This window comes from Embiotoca jacksoni, unplaced genomic scaffold (genome assembly GCF_022577435.1).
Source record: "Embiotoca jacksoni isolate LCO1_2020_lvr unplaced genomic scaffold, fEmbJac1.0.p SCAF_122, whole genome shotgun sequence".
Classification (NCBI taxonomy): domain Eukaryota; kingdom Metazoa; phylum Chordata; class Actinopteri; family Embiotocidae; genus Embiotoca; species Embiotoca jacksoni.
The window spans coordinates 237,742-250,421 of record NW_027185255.1 but is presented as its reverse complement, the minus strand read 5'-3'; the positions used below and the strand labels follow the sequence as shown (position 1 = coordinate 250,421).

At 44.9% G+C, this 12,680-nt stretch overlaps 5 non-coding genes across 5 annotated transcripts; all 5 read right to left on the bottom strand.

The window, feature by feature from the left end:
- Positions 1-107, bottom strand: LOC138195730 (U6 spliceosomal RNA). Its single transcript, XR_011178048.1, has one exon. It is a non-coding gene; the product is annotated as a U6 spliceosomal RNA (small nuclear RNA).
- A 2,891-nt stretch (positions 108-2,998) lies between these two features.
- LOC138195714 (U6 spliceosomal RNA) lies at positions 2,999-3,105 on the bottom strand. The gene has a single exon (XR_011178033.1). It is a non-coding gene; the product is annotated as a U6 spliceosomal RNA (small nuclear RNA).
- Positions 3,106-5,958: 2,853 nt separating this feature from the next.
- LOC138195713 (U6 spliceosomal RNA) lies at positions 5,959-6,065 on the bottom strand. Its single transcript, XR_011178032.1, has one exon. It is a non-coding gene; the product is annotated as a U6 spliceosomal RNA (small nuclear RNA).
- A 2,864-nt stretch (positions 6,066-8,929) lies between these two features.
- On the bottom strand, positions 8,930-9,036 carry LOC138195712 (U6 spliceosomal RNA). Its single transcript, XR_011178031.1, has one exon. It is a non-coding gene; the product is annotated as a U6 spliceosomal RNA (small nuclear RNA).
- Positions 9,037-11,742: 2,706 nt separating this feature from the next.
- On the bottom strand, positions 11,743-11,849 carry LOC138195722 (U6 spliceosomal RNA). The gene has a single exon (XR_011178040.1). It is a non-coding gene; the product is annotated as a U6 spliceosomal RNA (small nuclear RNA).
- Between the last annotated feature and the right edge of the window lie 831 nt (positions 11,850-12,680).

The window sequence follows — 12,680 nt, the reverse complement described above, 5'->3', positions numbered from 1 at the left end:
AAAAATAAGGAACGCTTCACGAATTTGCGTGTCATCCTTGCGCAGGGGCCATGCTAATCTTCTCTGTATCGTTCCAATTTTAGTATGTGTGAAGGCCGAAGCCTCACAACATTACCCTGGGCTTCAAGGGCTCTTTATAGGTCTGGTCTGCAGAAGCCTCCACTACAGGGTCTGGGACGCCGGGAGGAAGCTGGGACATTAAACCCAGCTGGAAATGGACAGAAAGCAACAGAGGAAACGGCCCCTGGAGTCACCACGTAGGTTATGTAGGTGAAATGGACATTACGGGTTCTGTGGGACAGGATCGGGCTTTAATTCTGCTGGTCCAGGTCCAGTTTGAGTCTGTCAGAGGGGCTGAGGCACTCTGGGTAATCTAGTCAAGCTGCGTGACGTCACCGGAGCAGGACAGGACAACAGGAGTCACGTGAACAAAGGCCTCATAAGACCCTCCTCCTCGACGCTCCTCCTCTAACAGCCCTGCAGGAAGCACTCTGACATCTCTGGTCACCTGGTCTGCTGATCTGAAACTGCCTTTTTTAAAACATCCTTCAGTTGGTTTTTTTTGTCGTGTTTGGTGTCTCTGAACATTAAAATATGTCTGTGGGGTGAAATCTGTCTTCTTCTGCTTCTATTTTCTGTAAAGTGGTGAAAACAGAAAGAGAAACTCTTACTTTTGTTTACATTCTCAAACAAGTATCCGCTGCAGTTTTACCGACCTGCCGCAGGGCGTCGCTGTCTGACCGCTTGAAAGAAAAGACGGAGAGAAATCAGTTAATGTCACATAAAAGCACATAAATCACTAATATTAAAGAATATAAACCCATATTTTCGTGTTAATTTGTACACTCATGATCTTCAAAAGTATTTCTGTGATAGTCGGTACTTCTGTCACGTTCATTTAGCCGGAATCGTCCCGTTCTCTCGTTCCAAAACAGACTCCAACCAGACACCGTTAAAAACACACATCTATTGAGTAAAACATTCACAGGTGCTAAACATGAGTCCAGAAGACACGCGACCAGCTGACTACAACGGGATGATCAACTCGGAGAATAATACGAGTCAGTAGTTCACTTCTTTTCCGGGTTTGTTTTGCGGTCATGAGCCTCAATCAGACAGTAAAACTCCCCGCGGGAAGACAGACAGACAGAAGTTACTAAAAACACCTGAAATGGAGTTTAAGTGACAGAAAGTGAGACCAGAGTTGAACAGAAAGTCTCTAAATTTAGGAGGAAAATGGGTGAAAACACTGCGACCATTGTTTCCGGAACACTTGTGACGGGAAGGATGCCAATTTGTTGTTGTTGTTTGCGAGCAAGAACTGCTATACGGTAGCTTATATCACGAATAATATTGAATAATATATTCTCTCTGTCAGGTGACGAAGCAGCTCGCCGGTACCGCCTCCGACAGGCCGCCTGGGTCACTAATGAATACGGGCAGGTCCTCATGAGCGTCCTCACCGGTTCCGAGGCTCCGAGGGCCTGTCCCGGTGGAGGCCGGGCTAACGAGGCGGTCCCAGGCCGCTGGGGTAACCCTCCCTCCCCCACAGAGAAAGCGAAAAAGACTCGATGGAAGGGGGGAAGGGGGCGCTGGGGTGCAGAAGGTCGCCGGTTCGATCCCGCCCTCGGACTGGACTGGTGTACTATGTATGCATATGATGAATGTAGTATAATACATATATATATATATATATGCAATGTTTCCATCTTCTCTGTCCCAACTCTCCCACAGTCTTCTGGGCCAATGGGTGATGATGACGATGTCCCGCCCCCTCCAATCACCTTGCGCAGTCTTGGGCCGCCGGCCAATGGAAGAGCCGGATTTGTCCCAATTTCGAGAATCAGACTTGGAACAAACCAATAGGAAGACCCGGATTTGTCCTAATTCCTCTCTGCTACGCCCCCTCGTCCTAAGGAGACTATATGAGAGAGATCGTAAGTTTACAATTTCAGATCAATCTTCTCTGTAAAATGACAAATGGAACGGGGGGAGGAGCCACAGAGAGGAGACTGGCTTGTGCATCAATCAGACCTTCTAAACAGTTAAACCTTTGGTTTTTACATTTCATTTATCTGACTCTTTTATCCAAAGCGACTTACAACAAGTTCATTGAACCATGAGGGTTCAAACCAGAACAAGAATCAAGAAAGTGAATGTAGGAGGTTAAAGTGGAGCTGCTGCATTCTGGATGAGCTGCAGAGGTCAGAGGGCACTAACAGGTAGACCTGCCAGGAGGGAGGTACAGGAGTCCAGACAGGGGGGGGAGGGGGAGGATGAGTGAGAGAGCAAAGGAAGACAGGAAAAGGAAAAGGTCAGATGACTTCTCAGTCTGGATGTAGGTAGGTAGGTATGTAGTTACTTTATTAATCACCAAGGGGACATTTTTCACTACAGCAGCATCTATAGATACAGGAAAGCAATAAAATAACAGCAAAAAAAATATTAAATTTAAAAATGCTCAGTATATACAGTACAGTGTATATATATATATTTATATTTAAACAAACAAGAAACACAGACAACAGTGTTATTGTGGAGTGGAGGACCATTACAGCTTTACCCACATATGCAGTGTTTTTTTCGACTCACTGTTTTTAATTTAAAAGTGGAAAAATGCCGAGTTTTAATTCAGAGTTTCTGGCAAAAATGAACACAAAGCTGTTGATGATTCACAACACTGCGGTTATAAATTGTGGAAAAATAAAAGAGTTTAAATCGGGTTTCAGGGCAGAAATGAATAAGTAAATAAAAGTGATCTGGGTCGTTTTCCTCCTGACTTCCTTCTAGTTTTGGTGCCAAAACTATAAAATATAAAGGAAGAACGCCAAAGTAGGAAAATAAGGAACGCTTCACGAATTTGCGTGTCTTCTTGTTGTTTTTGTTGTGAAACTGAGACTCTGCTCCGCTCCGCTCTGCTGCAACGCTGCAGTGGCGCCGCGCGGCCAGCAGAGGGAGATATTGTACATCTAAAATATGACAATCTATGACAAATTATAAAAATAAGGTCCGCTTCACGAATTTGCGTGTCATCCTTGCGCAGGGGCCATGCTAATCTTCTCTGTATCGTTCCAATTTTAGTATGTGTGAAGGCCGAAGCCTCACAACATTACCCTGGGCTTCAAGGGCTCTTTATAGGTCTGGTCTGCAGAAGCCTCCACTACAGGGTCTGGGACGCCGGGAGGAAGCTGGGACATTAAACCCAGCTGGAAATGGACAGAAAGCAACAGAGGAAACGGCCCCAGGAGTCACCACGTAGGTTATGTAGGTGAAATGGACATTACGGGTTCTGTGGGACCGGATCGGGCTTTAATTCTGCTGGTCCAGGTCCAGTTTGAGTCTGTCAGAGGGGCTGAGGCACTCTGGGTAATCTAGTCAGGCTGCATGAACAAAGGCCTCAGTAGACCCTCCTCCTCGACGCTCCTCCTCTAACAGCCCTGCAGGAAGCACTCTGACATCTCTGGTCACCTGGTCTGCTGATCTGAAACTGCCTTTTTTAAAACATCCTTCAGTTGGTTTTTTTTGTCGTGTTTGGTGTCTCTGAACATTAAAATATGTCTGTGGGGTGAAATCTGTCTTCTTCTGCTTCAATTTTCTGTAAAGTGGTGAAAACAGAAAGAGAAACTCTTACTTTTGTTTACATTCTCAAACAAGTATCCGCTGCAGTTTTACCGACCTGCCGCAGGGCGTCGCTGTCTGACCGCTTGAAAGAAAAGACGGAGAGAAATCAGTTAATGTCACATAAAAGCACATAAATCACTAATATTAAAGAATATAAACCCATATTTTCGTGTTAATTTGTACACTCATGATCTTCAAAAGTATTTCTGTGATAGTCGGTACTTCTGTCACGTTCATTTAGCCGGAATCGTCCCGTTCTCTCGTTCCAAAACAGACTCCAACCAGACACCGTTAAAAACACACATCTATTGAGTAAAACATTCACAGGTGCTAAACATGAGTCCAGAAGACACGCGACCAGCTGACTACAACGGGATGATCAACTCGGAGAATAATACGAGTCAGTAGTTCACTTCTTTTCCGGGTTTGTTTTGCGGTCATGAGCCTCAATCAGACAGTAAAACTCCCCGCGGGAAGACAGACAGACAGAAGTTACTAAAAACACCTGAAATGGAGTTTAAGTGACAGAAAGTGAGACCAGAGTTGAACAGAAAGTCTCTAAATTTAGGAGGAAAATGGGTGAAAACACTGCGACCATTGTTTCCGGAACACTTGTGACGGGAAGGATGCCAATTTGTTGTTGTTGTTTGCGAGCAAGAACTGCTATACGGTAGCTTATATCACGAATAATATTGAATAATATATTCTCTCTGTCAGGTGACGAAGCAGCTCGCCGGTACCGCCTCCGACAGGCCGCCTGGGTCACTAATGAATACGGGCAGGTCCTCATGAGCGTCCTCACCGGTTCCGAGGCTCCGAGGGCCTGTCCCGGTGGAGGCCGGGCTAACGAGGCGGTCCCAGGCCGCTGGGGTAACCCTCCCTCCCCCACAGAGAAAGCGAAAAAGACTCGATGGAAGGGGGGAAGGGGGCGCTGGGGTGCAGAAGGTCGCCGGTTCGATCCCGCCCTCGGACTGGACTGGTGTACTATGTATGCATATGATGAATGTAGTATAATACATATATATATATATATATGCAATGTTTCCATCTTCTCTGTCCCAACTCTCCCACAGTCTTCTGGGCCAATGGGTGATGATGACGATGTCCCGCCCCCTCCAATCACCTTGCGCAGTCTTGGGCCGCCGGCCAATGGAAGAGCCGGATTTGTCCCAATTTCGAGAATCAGACTTGGAACAAACCAATAGGAAGACCCGGATTTGTCCTAATTCCTCTCTGCTACGCCCCCTCGTCCTAAGGAGACTATATGAGAGAGATCGTAAGTTTACAATTTCAGATCAATCTTCTCTGTAAAATGACAAATGGAACGGGGGGAGGAGCCACAGAGAGGAGACTGGCTTGTGCATCAATCAGACCTTCTAAACAGTTAAACCTTTGGTTTTTACATTTCATTTATCTGACTCTTTTATCCAAAGCGACTTACAACAAGTTCATTGAACCATGAGGGTTCAAACCAGAACAAGAATCAAGAAAGTGAATGTAGGAGGTTAAAGTGGAGCTGCTGCATTCTGGATGAGCTGCAGAGGTCAGAGGGCACTAACAGGTAGACCTGCCAGGAGGGAGGTACAGGAGTCCAGACAGGGGGGGGAGGGGGAGGATGAGTGAGAGAGCAAAGGAAGACAGGAAAAGGAAAAGGTCAGATGACTTCTCAGTCTGGATGTAGGTAGGTAGGTATGTAGTTACTTTATTAATCACCAAGGGGACATTTTTCACTACAGCAGCATCTATAGATACAGGAAAGCAATAAAATAACAGCAAAAAAAATATTAAATTTAAAAATGCTCAGTATATACAGTACAGTGTATATATATATATTTATATTTAAACAAACAAGAAACACAGACAACAGTGTTATTGTGGAGTGGAGGACCATTACAGCTTTACCCACATATGCAGTGTTTTTTTCGACTCACTGTTTTTAATTTAAAAGTGGAAAAATGCCGAGTTTTAATTCAGAGTTTCTGGCAAAAATGAACACAAAGCTGTTGATGATTCACAACACTGCGGTTATAAATTGTGGAAAAATAAAAGAGTTTAAATCGGGTTTCAGGGCAGAAATGAATAAGTAAATAAAAGTGATCTGGGTCGTTTTCCTCCTGACTTCCTTCTAGTTTTGGTGCCAAAACTATAAAATATAAAGGAAGAACGCCAAAGTAGGAAAATAAGGAACGCTTCACGAATTTGCGTGTCTTCTTGTTGTTTTTGTTGTGAAACTGAGACTCTGCTCCGCTCCGCTCTGCTGCAACGCTGCAGTGGCGCCGCGCGGCCAGCAGAGGAAGATATTGTACATCTAAAATATGACAATCTATGACAAATTATAAAAATAAGGTCCGCTTCACGAATTTGCGTGTCATCCTTGCGCAGGGGCCATGCTAATCTTCTCTGTATCGTTCCAATTTTAGTATGTGTGAAGGCCGAAGCCTCACAACATTACCCTGGGCTTCAAGGGCTCTTTATAGGTCTGGTCTGCAGAAGCCTCCACTACAGGGTCTGGGACGCCGGGAGGAAGCTGGGACATTAAACCCAGCTGGAAATGGACAGAAAGCAACAGAGGAAACGGCCCCAGGAGTCACCACGTAGGTTATGTAGGTGAAATGGACATTACGGGTTCTGTGGGACCGGATCGGGCTTTAATTCTGCTGGTCCAGGTCCAGTTTGAGTCTGTCAGAGGGGCTGAGGCACTCTGGGTAATCTAGTCAGGCTGCATGAACAAAGGCCTCAGTAGACCCTCCTCCTCGACGCTCCTCCTCTAACAGCCCTGCAGGAAGCACTCTGACATCTCTGGTCACCTGGTCTGCTGATCTGAAACTGCCTTTTTTAAAACATCCTTCAGTTGGTTTTTTTGTCGTGTTTGGTGTCTCTGAACATTAAAATATGTCTGTGGGGTGAAATCTGTCTTCTTCTGCTTCTATTTTCTGTAAAGTGGTGAAAACAGAAAGAGAAACTCTTACTTTTGTTTACATTCTCAAACAAGTATCCGCTGCAGTTTTACCGACCTGCCGCAGGGCGTCGCTGTCTGACCGCTTGAAAGAAAAGACGGAGAGAAATCAGTTAATGTCACATAAAAGCACATAAATCACTAATATTAAAGAATATAAACCCATATTTTCGTGTTAATTTGTACACTCATGATCTTCAAAAGTATTTCTGTGATAGTCGGTACTTCTGTCACGTTCATTTAGCCGGAATCGTCCCGTTCTCTCGTTCCAAAACAGACTCCAACCAGACACCGTTAAAAACACACATCTATTGAGTAAAACATTCACAGGTGCTAAACATGAGTCCAGAAGACACGCGACCAGCTGACTACAACGGGATGATCAACTCGGAGAATAATACGAGTCAGTAGTTCACTTCTTTTCCGGGTTTGTTTTGCGGTCATGAGCCTCAATCAGACAGTAAAACTCCCCGCGGGAAGACAGACAGACAGAAGTTACTAAAAACACCTGAAATGGAGTTTAAGTGACAGAAAGTGAGACCAGAGTTGAACAGAAAGTCTCTAAATTTAGGAGGAAAATGGGTGAAAACACTGCGACCATTGTTTCCGGAACACTTGTGACGGGAAGGATGCCAATTTGTTGTTGTTGTTTGCGAGCAAGAACTGCTATACGGTAGCTTATATCACGAATAATATTGAATAATATATTCTGTCAGGTGACGAAGCAGCTCGCCGGTACCGCCTCCGACAGGCCGCCTGGGTCACTAATGAATACGGGCAGGTCCTCATGAGCGTCCTCACCTGTTCCGAGGCTCCGAGGGCCTGTCCCGGTGGAGGCCGGGCTAACGAGGCGGTCCCAGGCCGCTGGGGTAACCCTCCCTCCCCCACAGAGAAAGCGAAAAAGACTCGATGGAAGGGGGGAAGGGGGCGCTGGGGTGCAGAAGGTCGCCGGTTCGATCCCGCCCTCGGACTGGACTGGTGTACTATGTATGCATATGATGAATGTAGTATAATATATATATATATATATATATATATAAAAATATATATGCAATGTTTCCATCTTCTCTGTCCCAACTCTCCCACAGTCTTCTGGGCCAATGGGTGATGATGACGATGTCCCGCCCCCTCCAATCACCGTGCGCAGTCTTGGGCCGCCGGCCAATGGAAGAGCCGGATTTGTCCCAATTTCGAGAATCAGACTTGGAACAAACCAATAGGAAGACCCGGATTTGTCCTAATTCCTCTCTGCTACGCCCCCTCGTCCTAAGGAGACTATATGAGAGAGATCGTAAGTTTACAATTTCAGATCAATCTTCTCTGTAAAATGACAAATGGAACGGGGGGAGGAGCCACAGAGAGGAGACTGGCTTGTGCATCAATCAGACCTTCTAAACAGTTAAACCTTTGGTTTTTACATTTCATTTATCTGACTCTTTTATCCAAAGCGACTTACAACAAGTTCATTGAACCATGAGGGTTCAAACCAGAACAAGAATCAAGAAAGTGAATGTAGGAGGTTAAAGTGGAGCTGCTGCATTCTGGATGAGCTGCAGAGGTCAGAGGGCACTAACAGGTAGACCTGCCAGGAGGGAGGTACAGGAGTCCAGACAGGGGGGGGAGGGGGAGGATGAGTGAGAGAGCAAAGGAAGACAGGAAAAGGAAAAGGTCAGATGACTTCTCAGTCTGGATGTAGGTAGGTAGGTATGTAGTTACTTTATTAATCACCAAGGGGACATTTTTCACTACAGCAGCATCTATAGATACAGGAAAGCAATAAAATAACAGCAAAAAAAATATTAAATATAAAACTGCACAGTATATACAGTACAGTGTGTATATATATATTTATATTTAAACAAACAAGAAACACAGACAACAGTGTTATTGTGGAGTGAAGGACCATTACAGCTTTACCCACATGTGCAGTGTTTTTTTCGACTCACTGTTTTTAATTTAAAAGTGGAAAAATGCCGAGTTTTAATTCAGAGTTTCTGGCAAAAATGAACACAAAGCTGTTGATGATTCACAACACTGCGGTTATAAATTGTAGAAAAATAAAAGAGTTTAAATCGGGTTTCAGGGCAGAAATGAATAAGTAAATAAAAGTGATCTGGGTCGTTTTCCTCCTGACTTCCTTCTAGTTTTGGTGCCAAAACTATAAAATATAAAGGAAGAACGCCAAAGTAGGAAAATAAGGAACGCTTCACGAATTTGCGTGTCTTCTTGTTGTTTTTGTTGTGAAACTGAGACTCTGCTCCGCTCCGCTCTGCTGCAACGCTGCAGTGGCGCCGCGCGGCCAGCAGAGGAAGATATTGTACATCTAAAATATGACAATCTATGACAAATTATAAAAATAAGGTCCGCTTCACGAATTTGCGTGTCATCCTTGCGCAGGGGCCATGCTAATCTTCTCTGTATCGTTCCAATTTTAGTATGTGTGAAGGCCGAAGCCTCACAACATTACCCTGGGCTTCAAGGGCTATTTATAGTTCTGGTCTGCAGAAGCCTCCACTACAGGGTCTGGGACGCCGGGAGGAAGCTGGGACATTAAACCCAGCTGGAAATGGACAGAAAGCAACAGAGGAAACGGCCCCAGGAGTCACCACGTAGGTTATGTAGGTGAAATGGACATTACGGGTTCTGTGGGACCGGATCGGGCTTTAATTCTGCTGGTCCAGGTCCAGTTTGAGTCTGTCAGAGGGGCTGAGGCACTCTGGGTAATCTAGTCAGGCTGCATGAACAAAGGCCTCAGTAGACCCTCCTCCTCGACGCTCCTCCTCTAACAGCCCTGCAGGAAGCACTCTGACATCTCTGGTCACCTGGTCTGCTGATCTGAAACTGCCTTTTTTAAAACATCCTTCAGTTGGTTTTTTTTGTCGTGTTTGGTGTCTCTGAACATTAAAATATGTCTGTGGGGTGAAATCTGTCTTCTTCTGCTTCTATTTTCTGTAAAGTGGTGAAAACAGAAAGAGAAACTCTTACTTTTGTTTACATTCTCAAACAAGTATCCGCTGCAGTTTTACCGACCTGCCGCAGGGCGTCGCTGTCTGACCGCTTGAAAGAAAAGACGGAGAGAAATCAGTTAATGTCACATAAAAGCACATAAATCACTAATATTAAAGAATATAAACCCATATTTTCGTGTTAATTTGTACACTCATGATCTTCAAAAGTATTTCTGTGATAGTCGGTACTTCTGTCACGTTCATTTAGCCGGAATCGTCCCGTTCTCTCGTTCCAAAACAGACTCCAACCAGACACCGTTAAAAACACACATCTATTGAGTAAAACATTCACAGGTGCTAAACATGAGTCCAGAAGACACGCGACCAGCTGACTACAACGGGATGATCAACTCGGAGAATAATACGAGTCAGTAGTTCACTTCTTTTCCGGGTTTGTTTTGCGGTCATGAGCCTCAATCAGACAGTAAAACTCCCCGCGGGAAGACAGACAGACAGAAGTTACTAAAAACACCTGAAATGGAGTTTAAGTGACAGAAAGTGAGACCAGAGTTGAACAGAAAGTCTCTAAATTTAGGAGGAAAATGGGTGAAAACACTGCGACCATTGTTTCCGGAACACTTGTGACGGGAAGGATGCCAATTTGTTGTTGTTGTTGTTTGCGAGCAAGAACTGCTATACGGTAGCTTATATCACGAATAATATTGAATAATATATTCTCTCTGTCAGGTGACGAAGCAGCTCGCCGGTACCGCCTCCGACAGGCCGCCTGGGTCACTAATGAATACGGGCAGGTCCTCATGAGCGTCCTCACCTGTTCCGAGGCTCCGAGGGCCTGTCCCGGTGGAGGCCGGGCTAACGAGGCGTTCCCAGGCCGCTGGGGTAACCCTCCCTCCCCCACAGAGAAAGCGAAAAAGACTCGATGGAAGGGGGGAAGGGGGCGCTGGGGTGCAGAAGGTCGCCGGTTCGATCCCGCCCTCGGACTGGACTGGTGTACTATGTATGCATATGATGAATGTAGTATAATACATATATATATATATATATGCAATGTTTCCATCTTCTCTGTCCCAACTCTCCCACAGTCTTCTGGGCCAATGGGTGATGATGACGATGTCCCGCCCCCTCCAATCACCGTGCACCGTCTTGGGCCATCAGGAAAGCGGCCGGCCAATGGAAGAGCCGGATTTGTCCCAATTTCGAGAATCAGACTTGGAACAAACCAATAGGAAGACCCGGATTTGTCCTAATTCCTCTCTGCTACGCCCCCTCGTCCTAAGGAGACTATATGAGAGAGATCGTAAGTTTACAATTTCAGATCAATCTTCTCTGTAAAATGACAAATGGAACGGGGGGAGGAGCCACAGAGAGGAGACTGGCTTGTGCATCAATCAGACCTTCTAAACAGTTAAACCTTTGGTTTTTACATTTCATTTATCTGACTCTTTTATCCAAAGCGACTTACAACAAGTTCATTGAACCATGAGGGTTCAAACCAGAACAAGAATCAAGAAAGTGAATGTAGGAGGTTAAAGTGGAGCTGCTGCATTCTGGATGAGCTGCAGAGGTCAGAGGGCACTAACAGGTAGACCTGCCAGGAGGGAGGTACAGGAGTCCAGACAGGGGGGGGAGGGGGAGGATGAGTGAGAGAGCAAAGGAAGACAGGAAAAGGAAAAGGTCAGATGACTTCTCAGTCTGGATGTAGGTAGGTAGGTATGTAGTTACTTTATTAATCACCAAGGGGACATTTTTCACTACAGCAGCATCTATAGATACAGGAAAGCAATAAAATAACAGCAAAAAAAATATTAAATATAAAACTGCACAGTATATACAGTACAGTGTGTATATATATATTTATATTTAAACAAACAAGAAACACAGACAACAGTGTTATTGTGGAGTGAAGGACCATTACAGCTTTACCCACATGTGCAGTGTTTTTTTCGACTCACTGTTTTTAATTTAAAAGTGGAAAAATGCCGAGTTTTAATTCAGAGTTTCTGGCAAAAATGAACACAAAGCTGTTGATGATTCACAACACTGCGGTTATAAATTGTAGAAAAATAAAAGAGTTTAAATCGGGTTTCAGGGCAGAAATGAATAAGTAAATAAAAGTGATCTGGGTCGTTTTCCTCCTGACTTCCTTCTAGTTTTGGTGCCAAAACTATAAAATATAAAGGAAGAACGCCAAAGTAGGAAAATAAGGAACGCTTCACGAATTTGCGTGTCATCCTTGCACAAGGGCCATGCTAATCTTCTCTGTATCATTCCAATTTTAGTATGTGTGAAGGCCGAAGCCTCACAACATTACCCTGGGCTTCAAGGGCTCTTTATAGGTCTGGTCTGCAGAAGCCTCCACTACAGGGTCTGGGACGCCGGGAGGAAGCTGGGACATTAAACCCAGCTGGAAATGGACAGAAAGCAACAGAGGAAACGGCCCCAGGAGTCACCACGTAGGTTATGTAGGTGAAATGGACATTACGGGTTCTGTGGGACCGGATCGGGCTTTAATTCTGCTGGTCCAGGTCCAGTTTGAGTCTGTCAGAGGGGCTGAGGCACTCTGGGTAATCTAGTCAGGCTGCATGAACAAAGGCCTCAGTAGACCCTCCTCCTCGACGCTCCTCCTCTAACAGCCCTGCAGGAAGCACTCTGACATCTCTGGTCACCTGGTCTGCTGATCTGAAACTGCCTTTTTTAAAACATCCTTCAGTTGGTTTTTTTTGTCGTGTTTGGTGTCTCTGAACATTAAAATATGTCTGTGGGGTGAAATCTGTCTTCTTCTGCTTCAATTTTCTGTAAAGTGGTGAAAACAGAAAGAGAAACTCTTACTTTTGTTTACATTCTCAAACAAGTATCCGCTGCAGTTTTACCGACCTGCCGCAGGGCGTCGCTGTCTGACCGCTTGAAAGAAAAGACGGAGAGAAATCAGTTAATGTCACATAAAAGCACATAAATCACTAATATTAAAGAATATAAACCCATATTTTCGTGTTAATTTGTACACTCATGATCTTCAAAAGTATTTCTGTGATAGTCGGTACTTCTGTCACGTTCATTTAGCCGGAATCGTCCCGTTCTCTCGTTCCAAAACAGACTCCAACCAGACACCGTTAAAAACACACATCTATTGAGTA